At 41.9% G+C, this 16,633-nt stretch overlaps 1 protein-coding gene and 1 long non-coding RNA gene across 3 annotated transcripts in view; one reads left to right on the top strand and one right to left on the bottom strand.

Moving 5' to 3' along the window:
- The window catches only part of UBE2N (ubiquitin conjugating enzyme E2 N), a 46,091-nt gene that overhangs the window by 5,105 nt on the left and 24,353 nt on the right, over positions 1-16,633 (top strand). The gene's annotated exons all lie outside the window — the stretch shown is intronic.
- On the bottom strand, positions 2,112-2,938 carry LOC118730636. Its single transcript, XR_004991541.2, has 2 exons — positions 2,584-2,938; positions 2,112-2,384 (listed from the first exon to the last, which is right to left on the bottom strand). It is a non-coding gene; the product is annotated as an uncharacterized LOC118730636 (long non-coding RNA).

Genomic DNA, 16,633 nt, shown 5'->3' with positions numbered 1-16,633 from the left:
GACAATGTATTCTTTATTTCTTGTTGATCCCTTATCATTTCTCGATGACTCCTTATTAATTCTAGTTGATCTCTTTTCATATCCTCATAGGCCTTATCCATCTTTTCTAGGAAATTCTTGAAAAACCTTATAAGTGTAGATTTGAACTCTATATCCAGATGCTTTTTATCCTCCATTTCTTTCGTTTGTGATCTATTTTGGTGTGGCATTTCGCAGTTACAGATGGGACGGGGTTTCAGGGTGGAGCCTGCAGCTTTGGCTTCCATCAGCCCTGCCCTATGCGGGTCCTTCAGTGCTCGCTGCCGGCGCCTCTGAGAGAAAGGTGCCCTCGATTTTCGCCTGCTGCCAGTCTGTGCTCTCCCACAATGAGCCCGGTATTGGGGTTCAGTTCAGTTGGAAGTGGAGTTGGAGGTGGCGTTCAGAGCAGTCTGGAGCCCCAGTCTCCTTCCCGCCAGGGCAATCCTGTGGCACAGCCGACCGTCCCTTCTCTGCGCGCAGTGTGCGCACCGCTGGGACCTCTTTTCGCCACTTCCCCGGGGTTCCGCCTTACAGCCCGGCTCCCTATGGCTGAGCCTGAGTCCCCGGGGTCTGGCTTAAAACTGGGGATCAGAGCAGTCGGGGGCCCAGCACAGTCGGAGTTTTATCTCCTTTCCGCTCGGGAACGCCCGCCAGGCACTCGGCCTCCCTCCTCTCCGGCTCCGTCCTCTCCGCGCGCCCCGTCTCTGTACCTTGGTTTTTCCAGCTCCTCCGCACCTCCTTCTGGTTTTCTCCTTGCTTCTCACTGTAGAATTTCCAGTCAGTCAACCTTCCTCTAGTTCTGGGAAATGTCCGTTTTATATTTTAGTTGTATTTTATTGAAATTGTTGTGTGTGGCTGCGGCTAGGTGTTCACCTGGGCGCAGCCATCTTGGATCTCTATTTTCTTTTTTTTTTTTTTTTTTTTTTTTTTTTTAATATATTTTATTGATTTTGTACAGAGAGGAAGGGATAGAGACAGAGAGTTAGAAACATCGATGAGAGAGAGTCATCGATCAGTTGCCTCTTGCACACCCCCTACTGGGGATATGCCCGCAACCAAGGTACATGCCCTTGACCGGAATTGAACCCGGGTCCCTTCAGTCCCCAAGCCGACGCTCTATCCATTGAGCCAAACCGGTCCCGGCTCTTGGATCTCTATTTTCATTGTATTGTATATCCTTCCAGAAAGAAGAGACTTAGTCCATGCATATATGCTAATCCTATTCCCTTCCTCATGCAAATACCTTGATTCCTGCTCTCCCCCATTATATAGAGGTGAGTAATTTTTTTAAAGGCTGTTTTATGGAGCCTTGTGGTTAGACCTTTATTTACCTAATTGTTGATAACTTTTAGATAGTTCCCAAAATTTTGATTTACAAACAGTGCTGCAATGAATAGTCTTATATAATATATATAGCTGCTGAGATTTTAGCTGAACTGTCTCCCCATTATTACATCTCCTAATTTGTATATCCATGCTGTCCTTCATTCACTTTTAGATGAATTTATGCCTTTTAGATCTATTTTGTGTTTAGAAAGTAAAATTATAACAGTGATTAGGCACCTACATCACAATAGTGTTGACTACAACTGTAATGTTCAAAGCCCCTACTGCATGCTAGCCTCATTTTCTCATTTCTGGCATATGCACCCATAACTCACAATAAATAAAAGATTTAAATGTAAGTTCAGAATCCATACTATATGAATCTATAGGGTAAGTTATTTTTTTCTTAAACCCATTTACCCACAGGTAAACCAAACTACTAGATATAAGAAAAAAGCAAAGGTACTGACTTGCGGGTAGGGACTCCTAGTGACCCAATTCCTTTGGCCTACAGACTCATCAGAAAAGAAAAAGGATGGTGCTCTTTACTGTGTTAAATCTCTATGGCTATAAATAGTCACAAGTGTGCAAACTCAGAACTTCCACAAAGTAAACACAACATTTCTGATGCTTTCACCATTTAGCATCGTGGGCACTCAGAAAGTGCTTGATGATTTCTATAGTGTGGGAGTTGATCAGTCTAAACTGAAGAAAGTGCTTGACACAGAGAAACTTAAAAAATTAACACTCAACTATATTTTAATTTGTTTTCAATTATGCTCATATTTAATAATAAAAACATGAGGTAATATATTAAACAATATCTTTATAAACTTGGAAGTTTAATCATTACCAAAAGTAGTCTTGGGATTCTTACCTGGAATCCCTGGAGACAGGATCCCTAGAAGTCATATGCAAAAACCATGGTTTATTGTCCTAAGGTCAGAAAACTCAATTGGAACAACCAAAAGAGCTAAGAACCATACTGTCTCTAGTCAAATTTTTACTATGAGTTTGTTTCCTAAAGATGCTTTAGCTAACTGGTTTGGCTCAGTGGATAGAGCATCGGGTCCCAGGTTTGATTCTGATCAAGGGCATGTACCTTGGTTACTGGCACATCCACAATAGGGGGTGTGCAGGAGGCAGCTGATCTATGTTTCTCTCTCATCTATGTTTCTCTCTATCTCTCTCCCTTCCTCTCTGTAAAATATCATTTTTTAAAAAAGATGCTTTAAGTACAATTTATAACAAGTCCATCATCATCATGGTAAGTTTTTCATATCTTTCGTTCAATGGTTGGGGAAGAGGAGCCGACGGATGACAACTAAGATACTTTACCCACCAATGATTTTCAGTGCTTAAAAAAAGACTCAGTTTGTCCTTTCCAGTATGTCTCAAATGGTTAGAGCATTGTCTAGTCTAGAATACAGAGAAAGGTCAAGGATTCGATTCCTGGTGAGGGTACAATACATACCTAGGTTTTGGGTTCAATCCCCATCGGGGTACTAAGAGGAAGCAACCAATTCACATTTCTCTCTAATATCGATGTTTCTTTCTCTTTCTCCCTCTCTCTCTCTCTCTCTCTCTCTCTCTCTCTCTCTCTCTCTCTCTCTCTTTCTCTCATCAATAAAAATATATCCTCGCTGAAGTTTTTTTTTTAAAGGCGCAGTTTTCTGAATCACTTTTCTTACTGAAAACTGCCTTATATATTTTAAATGAGTGGCTTTTAAATAGTGATAGGAAAAAGTGCTATCTGTATTTTTTAAATCAAAATTATTACAGAACTCAAGTCTCAATGCAAAGTCAGGCCAGATCATATCAGCTTTGTTTGTTTGTTTGTTTAGTACTGGTTATCTGCAGTCTCAGACCTTGGTTGGTCAGGGCAGTGCTGAGTCTCAGCTACCTGGGATGTGAGGAAAGAGAGGATTTGGGTGTGGGAAAAATCACAGCAGAAATAAAACAGCCCAAAAGTCCAGAAACAAGGTGAGATGGGAAAGGCCCCTCAGAGCCTCTCAAGATGAGTGTGTGGAAGATGGCACTGGGCCTGAGACTCCCACATCAGGTTTTTCATAATTTGAAACTAAACCTCACCAAACAGAAACGTAAATTTTAGGAAAGACTGGTGAAATTCTAATCTCAGATTAGTTTGCTAAGTTTTAACCAAGTAAGTTAACTCCTTGAGTAAGTTAACTGGTTTCCTAAGGTTATATTTTATTGTTTTCATAATTAATTTTGAGAAGACAAAGGACTGTCACTGTCAGTGCAACATGTAAAGCTGAAATAAATTTGTTTTTGACCAAGGCCACAACTTCTGGTCTCATTTATTTGTTCCCAAAATAACTGGTTCTTTTTTTATGACAGAGATTAGGAAAGCCCTCTTACTTTAGGTAGCCTTTAACCTATGAGTTTAAGCTTTAATTGCTCAGTCCCTTTTAGGGACTAAAGGAGCTTTGGCCCTGGAGGGAAGTGGAAAAAAAAAATTTAACTTATAGCTGAACATGGAACTGCTAAGACTCAGTATTAACTCACATATGTGAAAAATACCACTATATATTAGGTCTAGTAATAATTAATGTCGTTTTCTAATACTCTTTTTAAATCGAATTTATTTAAACAATACAACAAAATTTAATCAACAATATAGTTGCCATTGTTTTCTACTACTTGTGCCCAATGCTCAGGAAGCATTTTAATCCCTCTGTTGTAAAATTCTTGTGATTTTGATGCAAAAAATTCGGTCAATGCATTTTGAGGCATTCTTCATTATTAAATTTTTTTCCAAGAAGGAAGTTTTGCAAAGAACGAAACAAATGGTAATCAGAAGGGGCAATATCAGGAGAATATGCAGGTTGAGGGAGAACTTCCCATTCCAACTGGCGCAGTTTTTCAGCAGTGATTCTTGCAGTATGCGGTCGTGCGTTATCGTGGTGAAGAATTATGCCCTTCCGATTAATCAGCGCGGGTTCTTTTTCTCTTAAAGCTTGGGCTAACCCAGGGGTGTCGAACTCAATCAGAGAAGGGGCCAAAATCTAAAATCCAGCCTAAATCGCGGGCCGAATGGTTTACTGAACAGTCATAAACTGACAATGTTAACCAGAAATGTGAATTTAAAATGAGTGGAACAATCTTTTCCTTAACAGTGCTGTTAACCAACTCACATGCTATCAAGCAAAACAGTAATATTGGTATCAAGCAAAACAGTAATATTGGAATGTACCTAAAATGCTCATTGTTTTGTTTTCTGGCTAGATGTCTGACACCGTTTTCCCCGGATCAATGAGTCAATGTTCGGTTTTATTTCTTGGGCTGTAGCAACCCGCAAAACAGCATGGAGGTTGTCATCGGTAATGCGTGATCTGTGCTTGTTTTTGTTCAGATTCATTATTGAAAACATCTGTTCACAAAGATAGGTGCTCCCGAACATGGATAGAATACGGGCAGCATGAAGTCGGAGCTCTGGCATTGAGTCAGGGGGCAGTAGAGGGTAGAAGTCCTCAATTTCAACATCCTGAAACCTTGATTTCAGGCCACTGTCAGACTGAAGCTCGATTATCTCCATCTGAAGGTGATGGGGCACATTGTTGACATCAACTGTAAAAGGATTGGCAAAGATGTCAAAGCCTGAGTGCTGTGTTCTAAAGTCAGAGAAGCGCCGCTCAAATTCACTTAGTAAACGGCTAACTTTGGTAGCCAGCCGACTGCAAGGAAAAGTACCAGAAATAGTGGTTGAGATACTCAAACAAACGGGAAAGTGGGCAAGATTGTCCTGTTCCAGTTGGGACTTCCATAGTTGAAGTTTACGCTGGAATGCTGTGATCATGTCAGACATCTTCGTGATGACTTGTTTGCATCCCTGCAGCTTCAGATTCAGTTGGGCGAGATGCTCGCATATGTCACACATCATAGCAAAATCACATAGCCAGGTGGGATCTGACAGTTCAGGCAAGGGCTTTCCTTTACTTTCCATGAAAACAGCAATTTGTTCTCTGAGCTCAAAAAATCTTTTGAGGACTGCGCTCTTGCTCAGCCATCTTCTGTGTGGTATGGCACGTCTCCATGCTCTGCACCCACCTCCTGTAAAAACTGCTGGAACTGGCGATGATTCAGGCCACGTGCCTGTATAAAGTTAATAGTTTTAATGACTGTGGTCATTATGTCATTCATGTCCAGAACTTTTCCACACATAGCCTCTTGGTGGATAATGCAATGATAAGTAATGAAGGGTGTGTGGCAGTGACTTTTTTGCATTCTTTCCTTCATTAGTCCAACCAAGCCTTTCTTTTCTCCGCACATTGAAGGTGCGCCATCGGTAGTTAGCCCCACCAACTTTTCCCAGGGTAATTTAAAATTATTTATAGATTTCTCCACAGCCTCAAATATATCTCTACCAGTCGTCGTCCCACGCATGGCAGCTACATCCAAAAGTTCCTCAGTGACAGAGAGGTCGGTCTTCGTAGCACGTATAAAGATGGACAGCTGTGCTGTATCAGTGTTGTCTGTGCTTTCATCGATAACAAGTGAAAAAGCGAGATAACTGCATGCCTGTTCGGCCAGCTGTGATGATAGATTTCCTGAGAGTTCTTGAACTCTATCTGCAATGGTGTTTCTTGACAAACTGACATTTTGAAAACTCTGTATCTGGTCTGGGCATACTTGCTCACACACTTTTAGCATGCATTGCTTCAAAAAGGCACCCTCTGAAAAACACCTTGAAGTACGGGCAATTTCTTCAGCCACTATAAAGCTTGCTTTCACTGCAGCATCATTTTTCGCTGTAGCCTTTGTAAACATTTGCTGCTGTGATTGTAGTTTGCCTTTTAGTTCTTTAACAATTTTATGCTTTTCTTCCAAAGTATATTTGCCATACTTAACATTATGTTTGGTGTCAAAATGACGACGTATATTGTACTCTTTCATCACCAACACTGTCTCATAACACAATATACACACTGGTTTGTCCTCTCTAAGCACAAACATGTATTCATTTTCCCATTTGTCATTAAATTGTCTGCCTTCACCGTCAACTTTTCTTTTCCTGGACATTTTGGGATCAATATTGGCAGTAAAAGATGTAGTTTATTGGAAATCTGCGTTAGAAGGAAAAAGTTGAAAACTGCACAGGGATAGCTTGATTTGGCAGATGGAGTGGAGAAAAAAAAAGTCAGTCAATAAATGCCTGGCTGGGTACAGATAGCAGATTCTGTTGTGATTTTTATGCCTGCACTTTATGCCAGGAACTGGCAGCTTCTGCTGTGTATTTTTTATGCCCGCACACTCACTCTCTCCTCTGCTCTGCCACCCGCACAACCACATCGGATGCCGGACTATAGGTCACGCCTCCTGAATCTTGCGTGACTTGTTATCTATGCGCATGCGTAATAGGGCGGCCGGCGAGATCACAAGCCTCCTATGTCACCGCGATGTCATTGTGATGGAACGCAGCGGAGTGCAGTGATGACAGCGCGGTGCGGGCCACATTGCAAGGCCTGGCGGGCCGGATTTGGCCCGCGGGCCTTGTGTTTGACATGTATGGGCTAACCTTTCCAATTGGGCACTGTACACTGCACTTGTAATGGTTTGGTTAGATGGTAAAAGTTCATAATGAAGAATTCCTTTAAAATTCCACAAAACACACCACATCACTTTTTTCGCATGCAAGTCAGGTTTTGGCGTGGGCTGTGGAGCCTCATTTTTGTCCAACCATTGAGGCCGCCTTTTCAAATTAACATACAGCACCCATTGTTCATCTCCGGTAACAATTTGCTCTAAAAACGGCAAACGGTTTTGACGAGAGAGGAGCGAACTGCAGATTGTGACTCTTTGATTACGGTTGTTGTCGGTCAGCTCATGAGGAACCCATTTTCCAAACTTTTGGACTTTGCCAAGTGCATGCAATTGATTGGAAATTGTTTTTTGTGAACAATTTAAAGTTGTCGCAAGCTCTTGTTGGGTAATTTGAGGATTTTGCACCAAAAGAGCTTGAAGAGCTTCTTGATCAAAATTGGACACACGGCCTCGACCACTCTTGTCATCTAACAAAAAATTTCCCTTGCGAAATTTCTCAAACCAACGCTGGCATTTTCTGGCGCTAACTGCATCTTGACCAAGAGCACTACAGATGTTTTTTGCAGCCTCACTTGCTTTTCTTCCTAATTGGAACTCGTAAAGCATGCAGTGCCGAATATGCTCTTCATTCGCCATCTTCTTAGCCCTAGTTTTGCAACAAAAACCAAACCAAACACACTTTTTCAAGCAAAACTTGGTAATTGCACTTCACACGTTCTGTAGATACCACGTGTTTGAAGGTTATGTCAATACAAGTCAACGCCAAGCAAGATTTTAAACGAATGTTTAAAAACGACAATTATTACTAGACCTGAGATATATATATATATATATATATATATATATATATATATATATATATATAGATGGAGAGAGAGAGAGAGAGAGAGAGAGAGAGAGAGAGAGAGAGAGAGAGAGAGAGGGAGGGAGGGAGGTGGGGGGGGGAGAAAGAAACATCAGTGTGAGAGTGAAACATTGATGGTTTCCTCCTGCACTCCCCCTACTGTGGATCTAGCTGGAAACCCGGGCATGGGCCCTGACCAGGAATTGAACTGAAAACTTCTGGGTGCATAGGATGACACCTAACCAACTGAGCCACACCAGTCAGGGCAATCTTAGCAGCTTTTAAAAATGCTTCTCAAATGAGAGTGTGTGTGTGCGAGTTTTTTTAATCCTCAGCAGAGGATATTTTTTCCATTGATTTTTTTAGAGAGAAAGGAAGGGAGGGAGGAGTGGTAGAGAGAAAGGGAGAGAGAGACAGACATTGATTGGTTGCCTCCCGCATGCACTCTGACCTGGCCTGGGATTGAACCTGCAGCCAGTTGGAATCTAGCTGGAGATCCTTTGGTAGGAGGGCCAACACTAACCACTGAGCCATAGCAGCCAGAGCGAAGTGTTTTTTGTTTTTGGTTTTAATGTTAAATATAGTCATCTTTAATTTGTAGATTAGATAGTATGTAGGATTACCATCACCATAGTCTTAAGAGAGTGAGAACCATGGCCCTAGCTTCTCTGGTGGCAGAAGCCATTAGTGTGTGGTTGGAAGAACTGGATAACTGGTTAAGAGCACTCAGAGAATCAACAGAAAGATTTCATTAGTCATTTTAAGAGCTACACCAAGTCATCCAGGCTTCGTATATTTGCTAAAATCCTGGACATAGCTATTTTTTTTTGTTATTATTGTTTTGGTATCAAAGAATGTAGTCTGAAAGGTAAGGATCCTCTGGAATTTATAGAGGCTTTTTTTTTTTTATGGCTTACTATATTCTAGTACCTCTGTTTGACCATAGAGGAGTGTGTTAATATTTTATCTTTTTTTGTGTTTGTGTGGTATTATTATTATTTTTTTAAATAAATTTTTATTCATATTATTACAAATGTTCCTTTCCCCCCCTTCCCACCCCACCTCTGTCCTTTTCCCACCCCGTAGGTGCACAGTTTATGTTCAGTCTCTTCCCACATCCCCCTCTCCCTTTTTCCCCAAGAATCATCAGTTCACTCCCCTTCCATACCTCTGATTCTATTATATTCAACAGTTAATATTGTTCATCAGATTTTTTTTTTTAATTTCCTTGGTGTTTAGATTCACTTGTTGCTAGTTACGTATTTGTTGTTCATAATTTTTATCTTTATTTACTTTCTCCTCTGAAAGAACCCCCTTCAGCAATTCATATAATTCTGGTTTGGTGTTGATGAATTCCTTTAGCTTTTTTTTTTATTAGTGAAGCTCTTTATCTGACCTTCGATTCTGAGTGATAGCTTTGCTGGATAGATTATCTTTGGCTGTAGGTTCTTACTATTCATCACCTTGAATATTTCTTGCCATTCCCGTCTGGCCTGCATGGTTTCTGTTGAGAAATCAGCTGACAATCGTATAGGTGCTCCTTTATAGGTAACTACCTGCTTAGCTCTTGCTGCTTTTAATATTCTCTCTTTGTGTTTTGCTCTTGGAATTTAATTATGATTTATCTTGGTGTGGTCCTCTTTGGATTCCTTTTATTTGGAGTTCTGTGTGCTTCCTGGACTTGTAAGTCCAATTCTCTCACCAGGTGGGGGAAGTTTTCTGTCACTATTTCTTTCAGTATGTGTTCGATATCTTGCTCTCTCTCATCTTCTGGGACCCCCATAATTCTGATGTTGGATCATTTGAAGTGTCCCAGAGGTTTCTTACATCATCTTCAATTTTCTGGATTCTCTTGCTTTCTTGCTTCTGCAGAGAAGTGTCTTCTGGCTCTTTATGTTCCAAATCTTTGACTTGATTCTTGCAATCTTCTATTCTGTTTTTAGGACTTTGTATGATTTTTATTTCCGACAATGTATTCTTTATTTCTTGTTGATCCCTTTTCATATCCTCATAGGTCTTATTTATTTTATCGGCCTTTTCTAGGAAACTCGTGAAAAACCTTATAAGTGTAGTTTTGAACTCTATATCCAGTCGCTTTTTGTCCTCCATTTCTTTCGTTTGTGATCTATTTGATTTAGGCATTTTTGCAGGCAGCTTTCCTGATGGGGCAGGGTTTCAGGGTGGAGCCTACAGCTTTGGCTTCTGTCAGCCCCGCCCTATGTGACTTCTGAGACTCAGGGTCCTTCAGTACTCCTTGCAAGCACCTCTGAGAGAAACGTGCCCTCGGTTTTCGCCTGCTGCCAAACAGTCTATGCTCTCCCCCAATGAGCCCGGAATTGGGGTTCAGTTCAGTTGGAAGTGGAGTTGGAGGTGGCGTTCAGAGCAGTCTGGAGCCCCTGTCTCCTTCCCGCCAGTGCAATCCCGCGGCACAGCCGACTGTCCCTTCTCTGCGCGCAATGTGCGCGCCGCCGGGACCTCCTCTCGCCGCTTCCTCGGGGTTCCGCCTCCCAGCCCAGTTCCCTCTGAGCCTGGGTCCCCGGGGTCTGGCCTAGAACTGGGGTTCAGAGCAGTCGGAACTGGGGCCCAGCACAGTCGGAGCTTTTATCTCCTTCCTGCTAGGGACCGCCAGCCAGGCACTCAGCCTCCCTCCTCTCCGGCTCTGTCCTCTCCGCGCGCCGCGTGTCTCTGTACCTTAGGCTCTTACAGCTCCTCCGCGCTTCCTTCTGGTTTTCTCCTTGCTTCTTGTTGTAGAATTTCCAGTCTGTCGACTTTCCTGTAGTTCTGGGTAATGTCCATTTTATATTTTAGTTGTGTTTTATTGAAATTGTTGCGTGCGGCTGCGGCTAGGTGCCTACCCGAGCAGCCATCTTGGATTTCCCCCCCTGGACATAGCTATTAAAAAAATCTTCTAAGGGTACTTTAATTTTGAATTGGTCTATAATTCAGCTCTTTCTAAATAATTTGGATTCAGGTATAATTTAAAGTATTTTAGATGTTGGTTTCAGAATCTAATGTTGACATATTTTACCTTTTATGTATTACCTCTTCAGATTTCTAAACTTTTGTTTTCAGTACCATCACAGTATGTCACTATTTTCAAAGTCTTTATAATCTAGTGATTGAAGGCATGATTACCAAGGGAATTCAAGAAGAAACATAATAAGTGTAATTTGTGTCTTGAGATCATGGGTGCTTTTTATTGCTTAATAACTTTTTAAGATTTTTTTATAGTTCATACTAAAAAATAAAAAGACCCTGTAAAGTTGCTATTTTTACTGATTCTTAAGGACTATTGGGATTACCATTCCCTACCCCCTTTTACCATGTGGTGGGGCAAAAGTGGCTTTAGTAAACTAGGAAGAGCCCAAAGCCAAATTTGGGTCTTTTGTAACATTGTGATTTGTATGCCTTTTTATTAGGCATTCATGAGATGTGTTTCAGTTCAATTAAATTAACACTTATTGAATAAATAATATGTATTTAGCACTGAAGCCAGATGAATAAGATGGCTTCCTTATCTAGTAGAAAACACAGTTGTGAAACAATGAAACAAAAAGTTATAGTGAGGTGTGCTATGTAAAAAGATAACACATGGGATTTAAGGATAAAGGAAAGATATTTGTTGAGCAAATGGTTTAAATTTGAAGAGGAGGGACAGTTTTTGGCAAAAGGAATAGCAGATGTAAAAGTTGGAAGAAGAGAGAATGAATGAATATGAATGAGAATATATATAAATGCATAGCATATTCCAGAAATCCAGTGTGTGGTGGCTACTAACTTCAGAGAGTTCGCATTAAGCATTCTTGGGCAAACAAAGCATTGTTGGGTTTTGAATTGTTAAATTAATACTTAGTCTTTGAATTATATTTATCAGTGTGTGGCACTATTCTCTAAGTGGGATTAGTCTTACAGTTTTTATTATGTAAACAGTAGAAATTTTTTTTTTTAATATACTTTATTGATTTTTTACAGAGAGGAAGGGAGAGAGATAGAGAGCTAGAAACGTCAGTGAGAGAGAAACATCGACCAGCTGTCTCTTGCACACCCCTCACCAGGGATGTGCCCACAACCAATGTACATGCCCTTGACCGGAATCGAACCCAGGACCTTTCAGTCCGCAGACCGACGCTCTACTGCTGAGCCAAACCGGTTTCGGCAGTAGAAATCTTTTATTGAGCACTAAACTGTGTATGAGGCATTGTTCTAAGCATGTTACATGCATTGATTTATTTTAACAGCAATCCTATGATGTGGGTACAGCTTCATCTCTATATTAGAGGTCCAGTGCACAGATTCGTGCACTGGTGGGGTCCCTTGGCCTGGCCTACAGAGGTTGGGTCGAAACGGGATCAGGTCGAAACCAGCTCTCCGACATCCCCCAAGGGGTCCTGGATTGCAGGAGAGCGGTTCTTGGGTGACGCACCCTAGAATTGGGATCCCTCCTCTCTGATTCCAGGTGCGCCACGCGAGAACCATAGCTGCCAAGTTACTGCAGCTAAGCAGCTCCTGTGTCAAGCGTCTGCTCCCTGGTGGTGATTGTGCATCATAGCTACCATTTGGATGGTCAGACGATTACTTAGGCATATATATATATATATATATATATATATATATATATTTTACTGATATGGATGCTGCACAGAGGAATTAAATAATTGGTAGAGTTGCGATATGAATCCGGCAATCTGATTATGTAGACTGTGGGTACTGTGGATAGAATGTGCCGGAACCGTAGTCGGCAAACTGGCTCATGAGCCACATGCAACTTTTTGGCCCCTTGAGTTTATCTCTTCCATAAAATACCATGGCCTGGGCAAGTCTATTTTGAAGAAGTGGCATTAGAAGTTTAAGTTTAAAAAATTTGGCTCTCAAAAGAAATTGCAATCTTTGTACTGTTAATTTGGTTCTATTGACTAATGAGTTTGCCGACCACTGTGCCAGAACATATCTGCTCCTATGTGATAACTGAGTACATGTATTTTTATATTTTGCTAGAAGCTCAGTCTAGTAAAAATCTCGAGAGACTCAGACCCACCTTGCTGGGGGAACCCAGACTGACTCCCGCCTTGCCGCGAGACCCATCGCACCTCCTGGGCATTACGGTGATATGGCCACTGGCCTTTCATAATGTAGATCATTTACCGTAGATACGTAAAGTGAAAATATGTTCATGTGCAGAGTCTATAGTGCTTATTTAGCTTTCTTATTAAAAAAAAAAAATCTAAAGTCTCCTTACTGTAGTTTAATTGGAGTCCCTTCCCTTCTTTCCCTTCTTTCCCTTCTTTCCCTTCCCTGTTAGACTATACCACTCTAATGTTTATTTTATTTTATTTTTATTTTTTAAAAATACATTTTATTGATTTTGTACAGAGAGGAAGAGAGAGGGATAGAGAGTTAGAAACATCGATGAGAGATGAGAGAGTCATCGATCAGCTGCCTCTTGCACACCCCTTACTGGGGATATGCCCGCAACCAAGGTACATGCCCTTGACCGGAATCGAACCCGGAACCTTTCAGTCCCCAAGCCGATGCTCTATCCATTGAGCCAAACCGGTTTCGGCTCTAATGTTAATTTTAAACAAGACTTTTTTCTTCTTCATTTAGTAAGCCTAAAAATGAATTAGAATTAAATTGAATTTTGTGTTTTTCACTCAGGGATGGTATTGGTACCTACTTAATTTAATTTTTGCTTTGGCTTTTACAGTTTAGGCACAATGATTTACATAAAGTTTGAAATTTCTTTAGATGTGTAAGAGGTAGTACCCCTATTTATATGTATCTTTTCAAATACAACAATCTGTTCATCCTGTCTTTATTGTTGCAATTCAGATAAAGGGTTAAACTGAAAGTGCTGAAAACTCCATTCAGGTTCTGCCACTGACTGTGATTAGAGATCAGTGAGAATTTGGCTAAACCTTGCATATTTCTTATCAAAATCTTCTCCCAGTTTAATTTTGTGGGATGCCAATGTATTAGAAGATATTTTCTGTGAATACTGTTTTTATTTTTTATTTTTCAAACTATAAGACACAGTTTTCTTAGAAAGTCAAAGAGGTAGAAGTGAGTGGTAGAAGAAATGGGCTCTGGAAACAAAGTCACAGAGGTAAAAGAGGGAGCGGCCCTTGGAGCATAGAGAGAGAAAGGTAAAGGTGTAAAGTAGGGGTGTCGAACTCAATCAGAGAAGGGGCCAAAATCTAAAATCCAGCCTAAATCGAGGGCCAAATGGTTTACTGAACAGTCATAAACTGTCATTGTGATGGAAACACAGCGGAGTGCAGTGATGACAGCGCGGTGCGGGCCACATTGCAAGGCCTGGCGGGACGGATTTGGCCCGCGGGCCTTGTGTTTGACACATGTGGTGTAAAGCATTTAGGGGTGAGAGGAGGGGGATGGAAGGGTGCTGGTGTGCTCCTGGGAGAGCGCGTGCCTGTGAACACTTGTTTTTAATCAGAGGATTTAGTTCATGGTGTGTGTCAGAATTATCTGGAACAGTTATAAATTTAACAGTTGCTGGCCCAAACATGGTTTTTTAAGTTTTGTTTTAAGACCTCCAGTTGATTTTATTGTGTGCCTTGCAGAAACAATGGCTTTCTGTGTATTTGGGTTTAGTGCAAAGATGGGTAGAATGTGGAAATACAGGTAACATCATATAGCCAGTACCTTCTCATTTATAGAAAACAAAGGCAATAATGAGAACACCAAAGATGTGACTATCTCTGTGGGGGAACCCTCAAGATTGGTTTAGGGAAGATATTTTTAGAAGTCTGAGATTTGAGCTAACTTCTGAAAGATAAATAGAAAAGTTGCATGGAGTATAATGCCATTGCAGATTAACAGCAAACTCTAGGAAGATATTTTAGCAGTGCTAAAACTACCAACATGAGTCAGCACGTCTTTCCTTGGACCACAGACACTTCAAATGCGATCGTTCAATTTGAAAAGTTTTTCTTTGGAAGTAGTCTATGAATTTATGAATTCATTACTAAAAATTGAGTTAATGTAATAAATACGCTATTTACTGAATATAACCAAGTAGTACTTCACTGTCTTTTGTTATTGCAACTTGTAATTTATAGGTAAAATACTATTTTACTGAACATGAAAGGAAAATCTAAATGGTTTATTTTTTTTTTTAGATAAATTCACATACCATAAAATTTACCATTTAAAATGTACAATTCACTCCTTTTAACATATTAACAAAATTGTGCAACCACAACCACTATCTAAACAGAACATTTTCATCACCCCAAAAAAGAAACCCTGTACCCCATACTCTCCACTTGAGCCCCTGGCAACCACTTATCTATTCTGTTTCTATGCATTGGCCTCTTCTGGATATTTCATATAAATGGAATCATATATGACTTTTTGTGTCTAGCTTCTTTCACTTAGCATGTTTTCAAGATCATCTATATTGTAGCATGCATTTGAACTTCATTCTCTTTAAAATTTTTTAGCTGGAGTTTTCTAATACTTTTAGAAAATGACAATGCTGAATGAAGCAAAGCAGAAGTTTCAGCAGGTAAATAATCCATATTTGCTCTCATAAACTAGTTACATTTTGATACCTCCATTGCTTAGAAAATGTCCTTCAGTCTTGTGAGTCTCCCCCTGCTCCCCCCCCCGAGAAGACTACATTTATTATATGCAAGTGGGGTTTTCAAAGACTGGTTTATTAGAATGTGGTTCTAAGAAAGCAATTTATTTTTTTAATTATTGATTTGAGAGAGAGAGGAAGGGAGAGGGAGAGTGAAACATCAGTGAGAGAAACATCAGTCAGCTGCCTCCTGCATGTACCCTATTGGGGATTGAAATAGCAATCCGGGCATGTGCCCTGACCTGGAATTGAACCAGGGACCTTTTGTTGCATGGGATGACGCTCATCCAAAGGAGCCACACTGGCCAGGGCTAAGAAAGCATCTATACTAATAAAAGAGAAACATGCAAATCACATCACTCTGCTATGCCCAACAGCCAATCAGTGATTATGCAAATTGAACTGAAAACATGGCGGCAGCCCCGCCCCACAGCTGCACCCAGCCTGTGGGAGTCAGATAAGTCAGGTTCCAGGGCCTGAGGATGGCTGCAGCCATGGAGACCAAGAAGCCGCCTGCCTCATGATCCCAGACCTCAACCCGCCTCAGAAGCCTCACATCCTCCTGCCCCATGTCCTGGGGAGATGGAGGAACGGCCCCAGTGCCCGAGGCTGGCTGCGCCCGGGAGACAAAGGCCACCTGCCCAGTGATCCCAGGCTACGGCCAGCCGAGAAGCCGCCCGCCCCACGTCCACCTGCCCCACATTCTGGGGGAGACGGAGAAACCAGGCCCCAGTATCTGAGGCTGGCTGCAGCCTAGAAGAAGAAGCCGCCTGCCATGTGATCTCAGACCAGCAGCAGAAACCTCATGTCCGCCTGCCCCACATCCTGGACGAGACAGAGAAACCGGGCCACAGCTCCTGAGGCTGGATGCGACCTGGGAGACGAGGAAGCTACCTACCCTGTGATCCCAGGCTGCAGCCAGCTGGAGAAGCTGCCCACCCCACATCCTGGCGGGGAGACAAGAAACTGGGTGCCAGTGCCCAAGGTTGGCTGCAGCCTGGGAGATGAAGCCACCTGCCCTGTGATCCCAGGCTGCAGCCAGCCAGAGAAGTTGCCCCCACTGCATCCGAGGGAAGATGGAGAAGCTGCCCGCCTACAGTCCAGGCAGCAGCACCTACAGCTGGCTACAGCCTGGTAAACGGAGAAACTGCCCACCCCAAAGTCCTGGGCACAAGTACCTGTGGCTGGCTGTGGCCTGGGAGATGGAGAAGCAGCACACCCTGTGGTCCCAGGTGCCAGCACTTGCCACTGCAGCACAGGCGAAGCCACCTGTCCACCAT

The sequence above is a fragment of the Pipistrellus kuhlii genome, unplaced genomic scaffold (genome assembly GCF_014108245.1).
Source record: "Pipistrellus kuhlii isolate mPipKuh1 unplaced genomic scaffold, mPipKuh1.p scaffold_m20_p_3, whole genome shotgun sequence".
In the NCBI taxonomy this organism is placed as follows: domain Eukaryota; kingdom Metazoa; phylum Chordata; class Mammalia; order Chiroptera; family Vespertilionidae; genus Pipistrellus; species Pipistrellus kuhlii.
The sequence above is the reverse complement of the archived record's forward strand: the minus strand, read 5'-3'. Positions and strand labels throughout refer to the sequence as shown.